The sequence below is a fragment of the Dipodomys spectabilis genome, unplaced genomic scaffold, assembly GCF_019054845.1.
Source record: "Dipodomys spectabilis isolate Male_0828 unplaced genomic scaffold, ASM1905484v1 ptg000096l, whole genome shotgun sequence".
Taxonomy (NCBI): Eukaryota; Metazoa; Chordata; class Mammalia; order Rodentia; family Heteromyidae; genus Dipodomys; species Dipodomys spectabilis.
In genome coordinates, this window is record NW_024870773.1 from 31,895,266 (window position 1) to 31,909,579 (window position 14,314).

Below are 14,314 nucleotides of genomic sequence, written 5' to 3' on the forward strand. Positions count from 1 at the left end.
GGAGAGTACCGAGCAAACTTTCCATAGATGGTATTAATTTATTTTCTCTTGTATTTGCTTAAGATTGGCCATCAAAGGGGCATTCGAGTCTCTAAATCTCCCACAACAGAAACATGACTTCTCAGGCTGATGAACCTGGAAATCTGAGCTGTCTTCCTTTTTGAGCGCCACACTCTCGTTTTCCGATGACTGGGAGACAGCACGCAGCCACGTGCGTTCTGCAGTCCTGGGTTTCATTATGATGTGGTTTGGGGTCGATTGCAATCATCTAATCCAAACGTGCCCAACCAATCTCATAATGAGTATTTCGGGTCCTTTGGTCTTTTTACAGCCCCCAAGTCCTCCTCCCCCAAAACCAAACCAAACAGCTGAACTCCTTCCTTGTCATCCACAGTTGGACTTCCACGATCACTTGGTCAAAAGCAGCTCCCTAAGTCACTCGTTCCCGTACTCCCTCTTACCCTCCTTCCCGCCCCCCCCCCCCCCCCCCGCCTCCACTTTCCCCAAGCCTTCACCGCCCTCACACCCCAAGTCAAGCACTCATAGGAGACTAAATGGGCTTCCTCTGATTTCCTCTCCTAGGAGCGGCGCGATCTCGGCTCCGGGAAGGCCTGGGTGGTGGGTTACCAGTCCACTCCGCTTTGGGCAAAGCTGGGCTTCCAGGGCCCACGGCGCCACGGGACGCTTCGGGAGAGCAGAACTACGTGGCCCGTCAAAGACGCGCCCTCTGCCGCCCGCGGGTGCCCACGGCCCGCAGGTGCCCTCAGTCCCCGGGGCTCGCAAAGAACGGAGGCCGGCCCGCCCGGCCCGCCCGCCCCGGCCGTCCCTGCCGCTCCCGCCAGCCCCGGCCCGCCCCGCCCCGCCCCGCCTCGAGGGCTCCTTTGTCCCAGTCCAGCTCTTCCGCCCCCAGCTCCTCCTCTGCGCCCGGGGCGCGGCTGACGCGGCCCGGGAGGAATGCGTTTCCGGAGGGAGAGGGAGAGGGCGGCGGCGACCCGCTCCGGAGCGGGAGCGGCCGCGCTGGAGAGGCGGCGCGCCGGGGTCGTTTCCTGCTGGACGGCGTCACGAGCGGCCCGGGCTCCTCGTCCCGCCCCCCGGGAGGAGGAGCCGCCGCCAGCCGCGCCCGAGACCCGGAGGCCGCGCCAGCCCGCGGAGAGGCCCAGCGCGCGGCGGAGCAGTAGGCGCCGCGGGAGAAGGTAGGGGCGGCCGGGGTGCTCCGCAGACCGGGCGGGAGGTGGGGGTGGGGGGGGACACCGTCCTTCGCGACGGGCATGTTGGCCGACCTCCCGCCGCGAACCCACGTCCCCTTCCCGGCGCCGCGGCCCCGGGCCGCAGAGCCGGCCTCGGCCCGGTCCCCAGTGGGCACTGTCAGGTCCGGCTGGGTTGCGGCGGTCCGCGGCCTGCGCTCCGTGCGGCCTGCGCCCTGTGCGGCCTCCGCTGCGGGCCAGGCGCGCCTGGGACCCGCGGGGCCCCGCGACTGCGAACCGTGGGCTCAGCGCGTGCGGAGCCGGCGAGAGGGGGACTCGCCGGGGCGGTCCCGGGCGGCTCGCCGCTCCCCCACCCCCGTCGCGGCCTGGCCGGGACCCAGCCCGGGACCCAGCCCGGGACCGCCTTCCTAAGTGGGGCACGCGCGAGCCGGGCTCCGCTAGTGGGCAGCCCGGGGAGCAGGCCTGGGCAGGCTTGTTCCTCCCGTCTGTTCCCTTTCTTAGGCTTCTGAGTAACAGTCTCGGTTGGTCGGAATTCTACATTTAATGCCTTCACAAAGTGTCACTAAATTGTCGTGTCCCAGTAACTCACACTATTTCCTTTTTCTCATCTAAAGTAGGAACGAGCGCCTACCTAGTGATCATGCTGTTACGTGTGTGTAGGTAGTATATAATACAATACTAGAATAGTGTTATTGAGAGCCGCCGGGCTTAGCCTTTGGCTTGAATGTACATGCGCTATCTCAGTTTAAGTCTGGAGCTGACTCAATCACTTGAGGTGTAGGGACTGTTTTTTAATCCCCTTTTTTACAAATGAGGAAACTGAGGTAGAAGGAATGTACATAATTTTCCTGTGGTGATCCAGAGAACTTGAAGATTTTCTGTGGTCAAGCTAGTTCCAGAGGCCACGTTTAAATAACTTTGCTCATTGCACTAGTTTGAAAATTAATTGTGATATGAGCCGGGCGTGGAAGTGTACTAAAATAAACTGTCAAACAGTTTGCTGTAGGTACTCAGTATTGGCTCATTTTCACCAATCGTTGGCATATCGAAAGATGATAGGAACTTTTCAGTATATTTTGGTTGCTAGTAAGATTGGTTTGGGTCACTTGGTTATTTTGTTGCTGTTTTCCACCTATAAAAATAAATGCTACATGAATTTGGATCTCGCTCACCCTCTTGCTCTCTCGCTGTGTGTGTGTGTGTGTATTGAGCTTGAACTCGAGCTGTGTTGTCTTTGATCTGGGTTCTTTCTGTTGATTGATGATTGTTTACCTCTTGAGACATGCCTGCAGTTCGGTTTTTTGGGAGGTGAATTGGAGATGTTGTTCCTTATTGTGATTTTCAGATCTTGACTCCTGAAGAGCTATTATTACAAATTTCTTTCTTGAACACTTTATAGTCCTTTGTATGTATTAGACAACTTTTAGAGAGGAAACAGGACAGGACTCCCACTGGTATTTTGTTCTAATTTTGGCTTACTGGTCAATATTAAATAAATGAAGGTCAAGTGTGAGAGAGGGAAGAGGCACAACATCAGTATTTTATTTGGGGAGATGTTATTAGAATGCTAGCTAAAAAGACTTTTGTACTGATGTGAACCGAAAGCAAATAAATTCCATCTTAACTCATGGATGGCTTTTCACAACTACAATTATCTGATTTTTTTTCTCTTTTTCTAAAAGACTGTGAAGTTTTACAAAAATCTTAAGACAGTTAACTTAGAGTCTTCTGTGTAGGTCAGGGGGCCTCGAATGCCTCAAAAAATGTTTGCAATCCTCAACATTCTATGCATGAAAATTACTGGATTTAGTAATACTAATGATAATGAAATTAACGTCATCATTTCCTGGTCAACATAATTTAAATCTGCCCCAAATTAACATCACTGAATACAAATCTAGTTCTTCATTGAAATTGATGAAACGCCTAATTCTAGGAGGGACACTGGGTCAGCTCCTCAGATAGTCAAAATTGATCAAGTGTTCATGAGAGTGCTTGCTACCTAATATAGTATCCTTATTGTTTGGCTTCTTGGGACAAGAATTGTGGCTTCTAGGTGAGGAGAAGTGTTAATATTTCTCTGTGTGTGTGTGCATGTGCGTGTGCACAGGCCAGATAATAGAATTGAACAGCGGCCTCAAGCTCTCATTTGGCTTTCCTGTGCATTCACAGCTGGCACTGTACCAACTTGAGCCCTGTCTCTAGTTCGGCATTTTACTGGTTAATTGGAGATGGATTCTACAGACTTTTCTGTCAGGACTGGCTTTAAATTAAAATTCCCCTACATCTCATTCCTATGTAGCTAGGATTACAGGGGTGAGCCACAGGCACCAGCCGTGCTAATTCCCTTTTTAAGTGAACTGCCTTGCTCTTAACTATGGCTCTTGTGAGCTAAAATAAACATGTAACTGGTAAAAGTTTAAGAGAACTTTTGAGTTCTGAGAATTTAAATTTAAATTTCTGATTGTAACAAACCAAATTTATCTTAGAAGATTCATTGTGGGTAGAATCCTAGAGGATTGTATAAATATGTGAAAATCTGCATTACTAAATTAGTAGTGTTCATTCTGACTTTGGTTGTGTTTTTGAGTGTTCCATATTGGAAGGGGAGAAAGGGTAGGAAAGAGAGTAAGTCCTAATCCTCTGCACTGAAGGAAAGTAGTAGGCTCCATACTGCAGGTTATAACTACCAAGGTTAGAAGAGGGGCACTCCATAAAACTCAATACCTGCAGCTTCAGAATAGCTAACTGAGAAGTATGTATCTCGTTTGTTGGGATCAGTACATAAAAAGGACCAAATTATATTTCTATAACTCATTTGTTTAAAAATGACCTTTTATGGATTCAGCTTTTATTTTACAAAATTATGTGGGTTTTTCAGAAGTCAATTGACTTCTAAGTTTATTTTTCATTTGTGGCTTTAGAAGATAAGGTTAAATATCTTTGGCATTATGCTTACTGTACATACACCATGAAATGTGTATGAGAAAGGAACAGCATCAGATATACACAAATTTACAAACATGCATATATATCTGTGTATTCACACACACACACTTCCTACGCACAGGCCCACTCCTATTATACAGGCCTCCAAAACTGATGCCAAGGAGGCGGGGAGGTAAACACTTACACTTTGTGATAGTTGTTTTTAGACACAGGAGAGCAGGAATTTGATTGTAGTAAAGGACTCTTGATTGGAGGTCTTGCCACTGAATGTCTGTGTGGCTTTTGTCAAGACACTCCACCTTTGGTTTTTCACATCTATCCTGTAAAATGGTCTTCATGTCCCTCATTCTGAGGGCTGAAAGATAGCCACTGTCTGATCTAGGTACTTACTGTAGAGTTCATTTCTCTTTCCATCATGAGTAGCCACGGGAGCCAGAATAGTGTCCCACCAATACATTCAGTCAAATCTTGTCTTGTGGTCTGGATATAGCTCACCTGTACGTTATAGTTTGTTAATATTAGTTACAGAAAAAGTAGATTTTGTTGTTGAGTCAATTGTCTAATTGGAACAAGTTGTATTCCGTTCAGGAAAATGTATAAGAAAAGCCAAAGAAAATCTTACAGAATGGATACTCCTTAATGGTTTTTGAGGAAAAGAACAATGAGCATTATATTTTTCCTTAGCAAGTATAGTTCACTGGAGGGATAAGGGGAATATTTACATTCAAGTCAGATATGCACCATTTGAAGTCTGGAAGGCTCATTTCAGTGTATAAATGTTCGTTGAATAACTATATACATATTGAGTAAAGATGTACTCTATGAGATTAGGAATAGTGAATTTTAGTAGTTTCCATTGCATCCAGTATATTATGGCTGATGTATGCTTTATTTCCTATTTTGATTTTATTTTTTGAAGAGTAGCAATGGGGTCCTGTTTGATTATTGGGATGGCAGTGGTTTAAGTTTGGAAAAGCAGCACATTTCACATTTCATTTGGAAAATAACAAAATTATAGTAGGGAGCAATTTACACTTATTAGGAGGAATGGCTTATAAAAGATTGCTGAGTTTTTAGTTGTAGCTCAGTGGTAGAACCTTAGAATTCTGTGCTTAGGATCCTGGAGGCTCTGGTTTTAGTCCCTAGGACATGTGCACGTGTGTGCATGTTTACACCCCCTGCAAATTAGAGACCACTTATTAAACATTCAGGTTCTTATTTTAGAAGTCCATTACCAGCAAACAGCTTGGTGTTACAAAATGAATTTAGGTAAATTTTGTATTGTAGATCATTGTAAAGGTGATCGTTGCTGAGAATCTTTATACGCTAATGTCATATTTTATCCTGTCAACTACATGAGATACCATTTCCAGTTTACTGATGCAAAGGTTCCCCCCTCCCCCTTTGGAAGTGGTGCTGTGGCTCAAGTGGTAGAGCGCTTGCCTTGAGCTGAAAAGCGCAGGGACAGCGCCCAGGCCCTGAGTTCGAGCCCCATAACCCACAAAAAAAAAAAAAAGAAAGAAAGAAAGAAAAAGAAATAAACCAAAGGTTTTCCCCCAAATTTAATTTGGTTTTAAAATGTTATGTATTTAAGGTGAGGAGCAGAGGGAAAGAGTCGGGACAAAAATCAGTAGTCGTTTAAAATTTGAAATTATTTCTAGAATGGGTATAAATTATTCACTCTAAACAGTGAGTTGATACTTTCTCTACTCCTGAGTTACTATCCAGCCTGGTTTTTGAATCACTATAACCATCTAGTTTTTCTACATTTGAGGAGCATGATGAATTCTGTATATTTTCTTGTATTTTTCAGAGAAAATTCTTCACTGACATTCATTTTTTTATCCTGTTGGTATTTTTCCTAGGTATTACTTTGCATGCATGGGAGCATAAAGGTTCTTTATAGTTTCCCTTGTAGTATAGTACACTGGTTGGTGATGAAGGAGTTTCTCTATGTATTCTCATTTTTCTAGGATTGTGGGTAGAGTAGTCTTTAGTGATAAATTTAACTTTATCCTGTTATTATGCAACTTTCTTAAAGTATCCTAAGCTGTGTTGTAAACTGTTCCCAAGTTTCAAAGTATTTTCTGAGTCTATAGCTTTGGATCAAACAAGTCTTTGTTGCTGGAGTTTAGTAGCCTCAGGCTAATATTATCTTGTATATGAAGTTCCTTCAGCTGGCTTTTTTTTCTTGCTGGGTGAGAGCAGTGAGTTTGGTTAAATGGTTTTCTAGTTCCTAATACTGTTCTGAGTGTGTGTTGAGGGGGAGGAGGAGTGGAGGTGATTGAAATTAGGTGTTAGTTACATCTTAGCCTTGGGTTAGAGTCATCTGCATCTTTTTTTTTTTTTTTTGGGTCCGGTCGTGGGGCCTGAACTCTGGGCTTGGGTGCTGTCCCTCAGCTCTAAAGCTCAAGGCTAGCGCTCTACCACTTGAGCCACAGCGCCACTTCCGGCTTTTTTTCTTTTTGCTTATGTGGTGCTGAGGAATCGAACCCAGGGCCTCAGCCCTCATCTGCATCTTTTTATGGTTTTCCTTCTTTCTGCTAAATTTTTAATTTCATTTCATCTTGCTTGTTATTTGGGTCATGACTACCTCCCTAGTTACCACTACGCCTCTTCCTTTTGGATTGAAGGAAAGAAATTTTGAGTTTTAATTTTTCTTCCTTGAAGGTAAAGGTGTTCTTGCCCTGGTACAGCTTTATTCCTGCATCTCACCCTTCAGTGGTATAGATCTCAGTACACCCCTTTTTCCCTTCCTCTTCTCACATTGTATTACTCACTGTGGGGGACAAGTAGAAGCATCCACATGTTGAACTTGGAGATTTCAGTTTCACTGTTTTCTTTTTCTAGAATATATTGAGTTTTTAATATTCAAATCTCTTATTGGCTACGCATTTTTTTCCTTCAAATTCATATACAAGAAGTACTAATTGAAGAGATTTGGAGGGCTGGGAAGTTGGCTCAGTGGTAGAGTGCTTGCCTCGTATGTATGAGGCCCTGGGTTCAATTCCTCAGCACCACATAAGCAGAAAAAGCCAGAAGTGGTGCTGTGGCTCAAGTAGTAAAATGCTCACCTTGAGCTGAATAGCTGAGGGACAGCACCCAGGGCTGAGGGACATCACCCAGGCCCAGAGCTTCAGCCCCCTGGAACAACAACAACAACAACAACAACAACAAAAGATTTGGGACAGATTCAACCTCATTACATTTTTGGAAGCCATTGTTATTCCTTAATATAGGGATCAGAATCTTCTGTCATCAAGGCAAAAATATTTTAAAATGCTGTGATGGAGAAAATGAAGTATTTGAGTGATGAGAATGTTTAGCTTTTTATTAAGAAACGTAAGCCTGGGCTTTTGACACCGCTGTCACTTATGTGTCTGGCACATGGTAAGTATGCAGTAAATATTTGTTAACTTGAATTTAATAAATGTACACTTGTCCAAATATTTTGTAGAAAAAGCCAAGCATGTATGAGGTGACTCGTCCTTATAATTATTGCTACTCAAGAGGATGAGCTCTGAGGTTGAAGTTTCCAGGCCAATCTGGGCAGACAAATCTGCAAGACTCTCTATCTCCAATTAACTAGCAAAGAACCGGAACTAGAGCTGTGACTCCAGTGGTAGAGTGCCAACATTGAGTTCAAACCCTCCTATCCCTCTAAGTATACCCTTCTCTCCCCGCCCCTTGCCCCTCTTTTTTTGGACACGGGGCTTGAATTTAAGACCTGGGCATTGTTCCTAAGCTTCTTCTGCTCAAGTTTAGCACACTTCCACTTGAGCCACAGTGTTACTTCCAACTTCTTCTTAATAGTTTATTTGAGAGAGGAGTCACCCTGACTTTCCTGCCCAGGCTGGCTTTTGAACTGCCATCCTCGGCTCTCAGCCTTCCTCAGTAGCTAGGATTACAGGTGTGAGCCACTGGCGCCCAGCTGCAAAAAATGTTTTATAGAAAGAAATCTGGTAGCAATTTCTTATGTGAATTGGCTTCGAGGCACCTTATTTTAAAACTGATTTAAATGTAAATTACTAGTTTTTGTTTTTTTTGTTGGTCGTGGGGTTTGAACTCTGGGCCTGGGTGCTGTCCCTCAGTTCTTCAACTCAAGGTGAGCTTTGTGCCACTTGAGCCACAGCACCACTTCTGGTTTTCTGAGGTGGTTAATTGGGAGATAAGAGTCTCATGGACTTACTTTGCAGAGGCTGGCTTTGAACTGCAATCCTCAGATCTCAGCCTCCTGAGTAGCTAGGATTACAGGCATGAGCCGCTGGTGTCTGACCAAATTGCTATTTTTTTCAAAGTGTGTTATTAATTTCTATAAAGATAGTATAGATTGAGAACATCCCTGGTCTGAAAACCTCAACTCCTCACATGTGGAGTGTGCTATCAGTTGAGCCATTTTATACTTGGCCTCACGGATTAGTCATTTACAGGTGTACTCAAAATTACTTCATATTTGTCAGTGTGAAGCATAAAATGAATTTTATGTTTAAATGTGTGTTCTATGCCTAAACTACCTCATGTGCACATATATTCTAAAGTTAAAAGCTCTTTTTGTCTCAAGAGTAAAGATTATTCTTTATATCAAAAATTTTTAGAGCTTTCATCTGTAAATGCAAAAGGAAATGGCACATGAGTTGTTTATAACCTTGTTTAAAAATATTGCAGTGATACGTATTTGAAAGTTTGGATAGGATATAACACCATATTTAGTCTTTACCAGCAAAGATAAGCTTACTGTGATGATTCAAACACTGTTTACAATTTTTGACCATGGGAAAGTGCAAATGCACTTGGGTTATTACCAACTAAAATGACATTCTTTTACTTGGAATGAATTATGAATCCTTAGATAAAATGAATATGGTAAAAATGGCCTTATTGTGGAATACTTATGTAGGAATAAGCTAAACAGCTTGTATCTCTACTTAGATAACACGATAACAAAATAACTTGTTGATAAAATATGCCAGAGTAACAAAATAACTTTTTGTTTATTCTGTTTATTCTGAATGCCCAATAACTAAACTCATAGAATATTATAAGCCTTTTCTATTTCTGTACTGTGAGTCAATACTAACATTAGATGGATGCTCTTCCTTTAAAACTAGTGTAGGCCTTCAGACTTAAGTAGACCTTCAAAATTTAGTTTCTTGAGGCACAAAGTCAGATCATAGCTTCTGAGTTCAGTTGCCAAGTTATACTTGCTTACCCTTGATAACTTTCTTTTCCTTCTTGTTCTGTTATTTAACTTCTCTTTAGTTTGCTTCCTCATCTGTAAAACAAAGAACACCATTTCTTACCAGAGTTTTCAGTGTACATTATTTTTATTGTCTGGTACTGAGTATTGAACTCAGGCCCTTTCACTTTTCCTTGGCTTTTTTTTGCTTTACCACTGAGCCACACCTCCACTTTTGGCTTTTTGCTGATTAATTGGAGGTAAGTCTTCAAAGACTTTCTGTCTGGGCTGGTTTCCATCTGTGATCCTCAGATCTCAGTCTCCTGAGTAGCTAGGATTACAGACATGAGCTACCAGCACCCATCTAAGATGTTATTATTTTTGTCTTTGTTATGATTCAATGGTATTGAAATAAAAGTCTGAATTCTTCTCAGGGCCTCATACCTCTAAGCAAAGCACTGTACCACTAAGCTGCATCGTCAGTCCAAAAGGCTTTTCCCCCTCTTTCCTATAGTAATGAAATAACTTGGTTGTATATTCTCTTAAATCATCAAAATTCAGTATAGTCTAATATTGTCTGTGTCTTCTACATGTTCTTCAGTGGTCCACAGTGAGGCAGTCCCTGAATGAAATTAAACAAATAATTTTGTTTGAGAAACCTAACGTTGAACTTTCATTCAAGTTTCTGCTAGTGAAGTGTCTGTTGGGGGGGGGGGGGAGGGGGTTCCCTCTTAGTTTCTTCTAAGTTTGCTTCCCCTTGATCTAAGAAACTTTAGTCTTAATTTCTGTTCTTACTAGCCGTGTTATCCACCACCCACCATGATTGTGGGTTTTTTTTTCCTTTGAGGTGATCTCAGTACTTTTTTGGGGGGAGTCTGGTCATGGGGCCTGAACTCTGGGCCTGGGCGCTGTCCCTCAGCTCTTCACCTCAAGGCTAGCGCTCTACCACTTGAGCTACAGTGCTGCCACTTCCGGCTTTTTTCGTGTTGCTTATGTGGTGCTGAGGAATCAAACCCCCCAGGGCTTTATGCAGAGAAGGCAAGCGCTCTACCACTGAGCCACCTTCCCAGCCCTCTCAGTACTTTTACTAATGTGATGATGATGAACACTAATGTTTTGCTGTTATATTATCATGAACATTTTATAAGGATATTAATTATTAGAAAGCACATTAAATATCTTCCAATTTAACAGAGAGGAAAAGAAGATGTTGGAGATAATTACATGGAGAAAAGGGTTACAAACACGCTTTGATAAATTAGGATATCCAGTGTCTGCTGGGCCCTCAGCTTTGCTGTACAATCATCATTTTTTTCTTTTCCCCCAGTCCTGCCTCCTGGCTCTTCTTTCTTCCTGTATGTGTGTGTTTTGGTGCCAGTCCTAGGGTTTGAACTCAGGGCCTAGGTACTGTCCCTGAGCCTTTTTGCTTATTCTACCAGTGGAGACACACCTATACTTCTGGCTTTTTGCTGGTTAATTGGAGAGAAGAGGCTCAAGGACTTTGCTGCCCAAGCTGGAATCTAACTACAATTCTCATATCCCAGCTTCCTGAGTAGCTAGAATTACAGGTGTGTGCCATTGGTGCCTGGCTACTTGTTAAATATTCTTTTTCTTCACAATTTTATTTATTTGCTGTCATAATTTCAGTTACAACCTAGATGATGTCATTTCTGTGTCTGTCTGTAAACCTGACCTCTTGCCTGAAATCCATATATCTTCACCTGGGGCAGGTGTCTATCCTAGACTTGAAGCAGCCATTTCACATTTCTAAAACAAAATGTTTCATTTCCTTCCCTATCACCATTCCCTTTTTAGGACATTTTTGTCCAGGAGGATCCTAGGAAGGACACACCCTCTTGCACATGCCAATCAAGTGGTCCATCAACCCCGCCCCCTCCCCCCTTGACTTTTTTACTTAAACATTCTAGTTTTTTCCCCCACTCTTCCTCATCCAAGCAAGTATATAAGGCCAGGTACCTTTCTCTTCTAATCACTTACATATTTGTTATTTTTAAATTGCATAAATGATGACATGTCACTTGCAATCCCCTGGATCCTTGCCTTCTGAGCAGCCTGGATTATAGGCACAAGCCACTTATGTGGCTGGTCCCTTTTCTCTTCCCTTTGCTCTTCCCTTTCCCCCCTTCTATCCCTTTCCCCCTTCTATCCCCTCCTCCTCTTCCTCCTCCTCCTCCCCCTTCCCTTCCTTTCCAACCCCCTTCCCTCCCCCTTCCTCTCTCCCTCCCCCTTCCCTCCCCCTTCCCTCCTCTTTCCCCCCCTTCCCTCCTCTTTCCCTCCCCCTTCCCTCTCCCTTCCCTTTCTCTTTCACCACTCCACTTCCCCCTCCCCCCCTTTTTTTTGAGATAGGGTCCTGCCCAAGCTGACTTTGAATGAACAATCTTCCTAAGTGTGATGATTGCCTTTTAAGCTCCTATCTTCCTCTCTTAATTTTTTTTTAAGGTCCTGGGGCTTGAACTCAGGGCCTGGGTGCTGTCCCTGAGCCTCTTTGTGCTCAAGGCTAACGCCCTAGTGCTTGTGCCACAGCACCACTCTGGCTTTTTCTTTCTGACTAGCTTATTGGAGGTAAGAGTCTCACCAACTTTTCTGCCTGGGATGGCTTTGAACCATGATCATTAGATTTCAACCTCCTGAGGAGTTAGGATTACGGGCATGACCCACTGGTGCCCGGCTCCCTCTAATTTCTTGTTATGTATATGTGCCATCTTATCCTACTCCAATTTTTATCTGCTTCCTTTAAATTTGTAGGATAGTATTTGAATTCCTTACACTGAAATAGCACCTAAAGTCTGTAATCTAGCCTCTCCTGCCTGCCTACTGTTGGTTCCTATTATTTCCATTATTTAATTCTCAGAAATTATTTTAGATACTTTTTTTTTACTGATTTAAAATACATTTATAATATACACTTATTAGGATGAAACAACTCATCTCACCAACAACTTACAGCTACAAAACATACTTTTCCTCCTAGTCTTTTTCTCTGAAAAGAGAGGAAACATGAGATCAAGAATTCCAACTGTAGATGTATGTGGGGGATGCACCCTGACGTGTATATTTAGATGCAGGATTAGAAAGAAGTTTTATAATTTCTCTCAGTGTTCCATGGTTTGCATATGTAGGCCTAGACATGGAATGTCTTCTCTTACTTGCCTTCCTGCCTGTCTCCATTTCTGGCTGGTATTTTGCTGTCTCTGAGAAGCTCTTGACTACCCTGATTTTTATGTCCTCTTTGCACTGTGTTCTGTCTTCATTACAGAAACCATCACATCATATTGTAATTACATGATAATCTTTTTCTTTTCTTTTTATATTTTTGTGCCATTATTGGGGCTTGACCTCAGGTCCTAGGCCTTGGTGCTGTCCCTGAGTTTTTTGTTCTTTTGTTTCTCAAGGCTAGTTCCTTACCAGTTAAGCCACAGCTCCACCTGTTGTTTCTTTTTGGGTAGTTCATTGGAGATTTACTTTCCTGCCTGCCTGAGCTCTGATCCTGAGATCTCAGCCTCCTGAGTAGCTACAATTACAGATATAAGCTACTGACCCTGGCGATTACCTGTATTTTTATTTTTGAATTAAAAAGTTCCTTCAAGAGCCGTGTTTGTATTTACTAGTAAGGCACAGATTGTGACCTAGTTGTCTGGATGAAGCTCCACAGACATAGAGTGAATCCAGGGTTGGAAAGGGCCTTAGGAAGGATAGAGTGTGTTAAATACTGCTTTTGTAAATTCTTTGGTAGTAAAGAATTCCCTCAAGACGCGTTGTATTCATAAACTGTTAAATGGCAACTTCTTTTCTTAAAATTAGATTTTTTATTGTGAAAATACTGTGCAAAGGGTTCTAAACCTTCCCTTTGCTTCTTTGTAGCCTCCTTTGCACGCATCCTTCCCTGAGGTTTGGACTTGGCCTCATGCTTACCAGAGAGATGCTTTACCATTTGAGACAGACTTGTAGCTATTGCTTTGCTTTAGGTGTCTTTAAGGTAGGGAGTCAACTTCTTTCCCCTTTTTTTGGCAGTATTGGAAATTCAACGTAGGACCTTGTACTTGAGATGCAGGTTCACTACCACTTGAGACACAACCACAGCTTCTTTTTGTGTTGGTTATTTTTGAGGTAGGATCTGTGGACTGTGATCCTTCTGATTGTGTTTTGCTGTGTGGCTAGGGAGAACAGTATTCACCACTGTGCTCCATCATTATACTTCTGTTGTAGCTGGGATTATAGGTATAGACCAACACTACTGAACCCAGCCACTGGTTGAGATGATGGAGTCTTGTTAATTTCTTTTTTGCCCAGGCTGTCCTTACACTATGATCCTCCATCTCTGCCTCCCAAGTAGCTAGGCTTACAGGCTTGAGCCACCTTCTTTATACTTAAATCACTTTCATCTTCACTGTCCCTAGATTTCTTCTTTATTCTTAACTGCTGTCATCTTCTATTGCTTCTTCATATCCCTGAAACCTGACCATTTACAAACATCACCAGCCAGCCACAGCCTCTTTGTTGCTAGTGTGCTTAGTAGTCACTGGAGAGTTGAGGGCTGTCCTTAAGCTGTTTCCAGAACCATCCCTGGGCTCTCAGCTGTTCTTTAACATTGGAGTCTTGTTTTGCTTGCTCCTGGGCTTGGCACTCTTCCAGAGGAGTAGGGTTTCAGAAGGTTGTTGTTTGCCTTGTTGAGATCTATAGAAGGAAAAAGTGTCCATCACACTTATTTTATGCTTTATATTCAGGTAACCTTTGAATATTTGAAAACATTTTGTTATCTAGTAGCTTTTTTCCTAAGTTAGAAGATTTGGAAGATTGCTCAAGGCAGTCCAGTGGTTACTAAAGTAGCCTGAAGAAACAAGTATCAGTCCTTATATGGGACAAATATTCATGCCATCCACTTCGGAAACTTTCCAGAAGCTCCACTCCTCGCAATGATGAGTTTTATTTTTCTCAGGAGTTGTATGTTCCACCTCCCTTTAGT

The 14,314-nt window shown here is 43.1% G+C and overlaps 1 protein-coding gene across 1 annotated transcript in view; it reads left to right on the forward strand.

Annotated features, from left to right (window-relative positions):
- The first annotated feature begins 1,087 nt into the window (after nt 1-1,087).
- Nucleotides 1,088-14,314, forward strand: part of Itgb1 (integrin subunit beta 1) — a 44,838-nt gene continuing 31,611 nt past the window's right edge. Inside the window, exon 1 of the mRNA XM_042685866.1 lies at nt 1,088-1,193. The gene's annotated coding sequence lies outside the window, so the exon portion shown is untranslated. The remainder of the gene's footprint in view (nt 1,194-14,314) is intronic.